The sequence below is a fragment of the Notothenia coriiceps genome, unplaced genomic scaffold (assembly GCF_000735185.1).
Source record: "Notothenia coriiceps isolate Sejong01 unplaced genomic scaffold, NC01 NC01_scaffold00036395, whole genome shotgun sequence".
NCBI classification, from domain to species: domain Eukaryota; kingdom Metazoa; phylum Chordata; class Actinopteri; order Perciformes; family Nototheniidae; genus Notothenia; species Notothenia coriiceps.
The window spans coordinates 779766-785167 of record NW_011369096.1 but is presented as its reverse complement, the minus strand read 5'-3'; the positions used below and the strand labels follow the sequence as shown (position 1 = coordinate 785167).

The window sequence follows — 5402 nt, the reverse complement described above, 5'->3', positions numbered from 1 at the left end:
TGTCTCTACTTTAAAGAGTCCTCTCCTGCTGATGTTCAGGTGTATATCAGTATGTAGTATCTCTACTTTAAAGAGTCCTCTCCTGCTGATGTTTAGGTGTATATCAGTATGTAGTGTCTCTACTGGGACATGTCTCCATGCTTTAATGTTCAAAAGCTCTTTATTTTCTCACACTACCTGCAGCACATATTTTCACCCTCTGTCTGAAACCAGAGACCAGTCTGCTCTGATTGGTTAGCTGGCCTGCTCTGTTGTGATTGGTCCCGTACTTTCATCAGAGGGGTTGGTGTTTGGGAGAGAAACTGCCTCTGGAGGGAACTTTGGGATTTTAGAATTTTGCTGACTTTGTATATGCACACAAACCATGTAAAAAACTACAGGAAAGGGGACGTCCAAAAAACACAATAGCGTCCTTTTAATTGCTACCCCTTGCTTCAGTCTCGCTAAAACAATCAAATGATTGTTTTGTTGTGTTGATGCTTTACTTTGCTAGGGGAAACAAATCAATGACCACCTCAGTATGAGCCAAACCAAACCAACTAACATATCAATTAGTAAAGCAAAAGAAAGCTTTGCTTCAGCATATCAAGACTCCACATGGATGCTTAAGCAAGGCTTTTTGATAATTGGAGCACAGATGGTGTGTAACAGCTACAAGCCCATCAACCAGCCAGGAAGGACAGCTTTCTTCAATGAGAAACAAACTACGTCTGCAGCCAGGCCTACTGGAGTTTATTTTCGCAATTGGCAGAAAAAACTATTTGTCACACTTGTTTGCAGCAAACAAAACAAAGATGCATTATTGGTATAGCAAAATAAATCATACTTTCTGCCAAAGTGTACTTTCTTGACCCAGAATGTGTCATTTGATGCGTGTCAAAACAGCAGTCCTTATGATTTTTTATGAAGACCCACCCGACCCCAACCCGGTGTCCTACTTTGCAGCTTTGATGGTCGTCAATACTCCAGGAAAGCAGTGCTTGTTTTCAGCATTGTTTCTTGGATTGGTACATCCCAGCTACTGTACCTTTCGTCTAGTGAAAGCATATTTTCTTCTGTTGGCTTGGTGCTGTCACGATGGATGAGGAAAAACCTTTTGTGGAGGTATAAAACATCCATACTTATACCGGCAGCAGGCATAAAGATAATATAAAGGGAGATTTCCTGGTGAGTCACAGCTGGAGACCCCGTTCTGCGGAAAGTGAGATAATCCACAAGTATTTATTGTGTTTAGGGCAGCACTCAAAATGAAATGTACAATACACTTAAGCCCCTTTAGCACCATACGAATATATTGACACAGATTTGAACACTTCTGTTCCCTGGTTAGACTTCCTCTAAGGACTTTCTACAGACTCCCTGACTCTTGTTATTTGCAAACTAAGTGTAAGTGTTTATTCTTATGTATTTAATGTAAATTCTTCCAACTATTTTAAAGAAACATCATCACAAATATCAATTGGTGGACTCAGTCAATGGAAGTAAAAGACATTACCAACACGATACATTATCCGAAGACCATGAATGTCTAATTAGATATTTTACAATAAGGTGAAAACGTTGTTTGTTGTTGGCGCTCAAATTAGAAGTCAAGAGAATCCACAAAGTCAGTATGATTCATCCTGATGATCATGATTGTACCTTTGTAATTTTCTGGCAGTCCGTTGAGATATTTTATTCCATATCAAAGAAGTAGGTTGGCGGACGCTGCCATGATACTGTCTGGACTAAGATACTTGTCAAAACTGGTGATAGTATAGATATGAAACTCGACTTTTAGTTCTTAATACAGTGGTGAAGTAAATGAGACCTAAAACCCGGAAAATACTTTTAACACCTTTCGGTTCCCTTGTTTTAAAGTCAACATTTTTTTCAACATGTTTTTAATTAGAAGCCTGAAATAAGATCTGTGGTAAGAAGCCTACGTCATTTTCAAGTTTTGTTGGACGACATAAAATATGTCAGTAAATACCCGTGAATGTCAGAAGGTTCTATGTGTCATAAAAACGGCGGTTGCTAACAAGTGACTATTTAAACTACTGAACGTCATCAAGCCAACACAAGTTTGCCAATAGCTTAGTGCTGGTGATGCGCAGCCATGCGAGTGCATAGCTTTTTATTCCTGCCGATTGCATCGCATCAAAAATCTGAAAGTTGTGTAAATATGTGGAGATTAAGCTGCTGAAAAAAATTTGTAGAATTCATAAACGTTTGTTAGGTTAATTTTCTGCAATATACTGAAATCCATCAGGGAAGTCCTGTTGCCTTTCGACGAGGGAGACCTTTACGTTGCTATATTCCGGGTTGGCCTATACAATTACATCATCACTGCACCACTCTCTATGGTTCATCTAGCCAGTAACTTTGTTCTCAGCAATAAAGTGTCACGTCCTTTCTGCTCTGCATATTATCTGCATATTGTTTCCCTAAACTGGCAGTCTTTTCTAACTTTTCTGGGACAACACACTAACCTTTCCAATGGATCAGGGAGGAAAAGTTATGGCGAGGGAACGTGAAAGTAATTTACTGAAATCAATTCTGTCGGACCCTTCGGTAGCTTGTTAACTTGAATTTGTTTTGTATTTTCAATACGTCATTCTTCTTGGAACTGTGTGTCTTTTGCTGTCTGGTGAGCAGAGTGTTGCTCACTGTTTGTTAAAGGCACTATAAATACACTGGCCTCAACTTGATTTGAAAGACGGAGATTGACTGTTGGAATAATCAGTGGAGTGGATGTCTGCAGACCCTTGATGATCGATTGTTCCTCGGGCCTTCTGGTTGCCATGGAAACTCTATCCTCATTATAAAGAATTGGCAAAGTTTACAGCACAGAAAACTCAAGAAAGGTGGAATGAACAAAGGAACAAGGAAACGAGTCAAAAGGGGCTAAAATGAAAGTGTGTGCCACAGTTAACTCAGAATTGTATTTTAGGGGGTGTGGCCTCACTATTTAAGCCCCTCCCACTTGCTATTCATTTCTCTAAGTCTGGCTAAAAAAGGGGAATTTTTAGCAGTTGTACTTTATTGTTGTCCAGAAAAGTGGAAAGTCCCTCATGAAATTGTGTATATTGAAATATGCTTTACTTACACTTAAGTTTAAATTCCAAAGATAACTTGAATTAGAGGCCCAATTCCAAACCGGCCTGACACCCTTCCTCTTTTACCCACTTACACTCCGTTTGCACGTCCGGTCCGCCACATTTACTGCTGTTTCAAAACAACTAGTGGTTAGTGGGTTATTAAACATTTCAACAGCGAGTCTGCATCGGTCCGGACTGCTGCCATACTGCATGTCACGAAACGAGCTATACACAAATAGTTTCACGCAAAATAAGAAAGACATTTAATATTGTCATACAGGTTTAACACCTTCAAGATTACATCGTATTTTCATTTTCTTTACTCAGGATCATATATACACATGCAAATATTGTTACTCTCTTCAATTAAAATGTGATTACCATTTAATCAAAATGCAAATGAGGTAACATGTTTTAGTTTGCAACACAGATGTTCTCAAATGTTACTCTGAGGGCGGACTGACGTTAGCCTTGTGTTCATAGTCTGCTTGATTGTATACATTTTGACATACCTAATGTTTAAAAAAAACAAGGGTCTATGACCACCTCTCTCCCTTTGCAATGTCCTACGCTTATCCACTCTCACAATAAATCTTTACCATGACATTGGAGGTCCTGAATTCAACTCCACTAGATCTGGCCTATGGTGACAAAATAACAACAACATGTCTTTTCAAAGTAAGTTCAGCCTTGCTTGTTTAAGTCTGCTCAGCGTGAGCGATTTACTGTCCCTAAATGAACAGAAGGCGTCCTTGTGTGCTGAAGTATTCCCAGAAAGGCTGAAGTAAAGTGTGGTGCACTTACAGAGGCTGTGTGGTGTCCTCTTTCATTTGTTTTATTTTGTTTTTACATCCAGTGTGAATCCGTCAGAATCTGTTCAAAGGTCCTGAGTCAGTCTTTCTTTTCTACTCCGCCTTGATAAATTCACACGGGACAACTGAGTTTGGAGACGGCTTCCTGGAAATGATGGTTTACCCATGTATTGTTTTGTTTGGTACAGAGGCCATGGAGGGAATGTCTTAAAATGATGGCTGAATTTACTGATTGAGGTGTTTTACCCACCAACTTTTTGAATCTGTTTTGATTATTGTCCATTAAGCAGTCTTTAAACACTGCCAGAGCCCTTACCGTGTTCCCGTTAGTGTTTACTTCCTGTCTGTCTTCTTCTGCTGATTTCTCTGTCCTCCAGCCCTCTGTCCTTCTCTTTAGCTCGTTTTCTTTCTTTCCTTGGAGCTTGCAAGAAACAACGTCTGAGGGCTTCTTAACATTTAACAAACTATGAATGTGTCATACCCATTGAACGGGAAAAACTCAGCTACCTGACGATATGAACAATTTTTATCAAATCAAAACACAAGTCTAACGCTGAGCCTCTGAATTAGCACTAAGAGAAAGAGTGCTAACGCAATTAGCACATACTGTAACTCACGGTATAAATATGTTATACTTCATCGGATCTGCACAAACAAGATATCATCTGAAAGCTGAGATTCCACATATTCCAATGGTATAAGTATCATCACTGTGTGACCGGAACTCACCGCAGAGAAGGCAAAACCAGACAACACACAACTTAGCTTTACGGAGCCAAAACGCTAAACACGTCTTAGCTTTGCTGTTTTCTGATCAAAGTTGTTTTCAATGGCATTAAAACGCATAAAACGCTGCTGAAGGTTAATCCATCCATGTCTTTGTGTCACTTTTTGAAATGATTACTGATAATCCATCATAACATTTATGTCAAGTAAAAGTGTATGAGAGCTGTAACCCAGCTTCCGGTTTTGGGCCTGCTGGCTGCGCATCACTCTCATTCACCAATGGTAATGTTTAGATGGATTTTAGGAACTTCCTCTCGATTCCATTGGCTCTAACGGTTAAAAAGAGATGTCAATCATGAAAATCGACCGAGGGGGGCCAGAGATATTGAAAATGCACCCAGAAGTGTTTTTTTTCTTTTCTAAATCTCTCTAAAAAGGTAAAATGTCACTTGTTTTTCATCAATCTTGATACAGGGTACTTATTATATGTTATAGTTTGGATTCCTAAAGCTTTTAGTCTACCATCCCATCATTCAAGGGTGGTTTTCACTATAAGTAATGTTTATTTTTGGACGGACACTATAATTTACATTGTTTTACCATGTTCAATCTGAATTTACTTTAAAATAAAAACATCTATATTGATTCTGACTTTTCTACATCCAAATCACAGGTTTATCATTGCTTTGAGAAAAAAGATTATTAATTTACCCATTTTAGAAGGGAAGATATGGTCATTTTTCTGGGAATTAAATCTTCGAGCCTGAGGCCTGAAAAACAGGCT

The 5402-nt window shown here is 39.0% G+C and overlaps 1 protein-coding gene and 1 long non-coding RNA gene across 2 annotated transcripts in view; one reads left to right on the top strand and one right to left on the bottom strand.

Moving 5' to 3' along the window:
• Positions 1–5402, bottom strand: part of obsl1b (obscurin like cytoskeletal adaptor 1b) — a 120574-nt gene that overhangs the window by 22443 nt on the left and 92729 nt on the right. The window lies entirely within an intron of this gene.
• The window catches only part of LOC104963608 (uncharacterized), a 10454-nt gene that overhangs the window by 1745 nt on the left and 3307 nt on the right, over positions 1–5402 (top strand). The gene's annotated exons all lie outside the window — the stretch shown is intronic.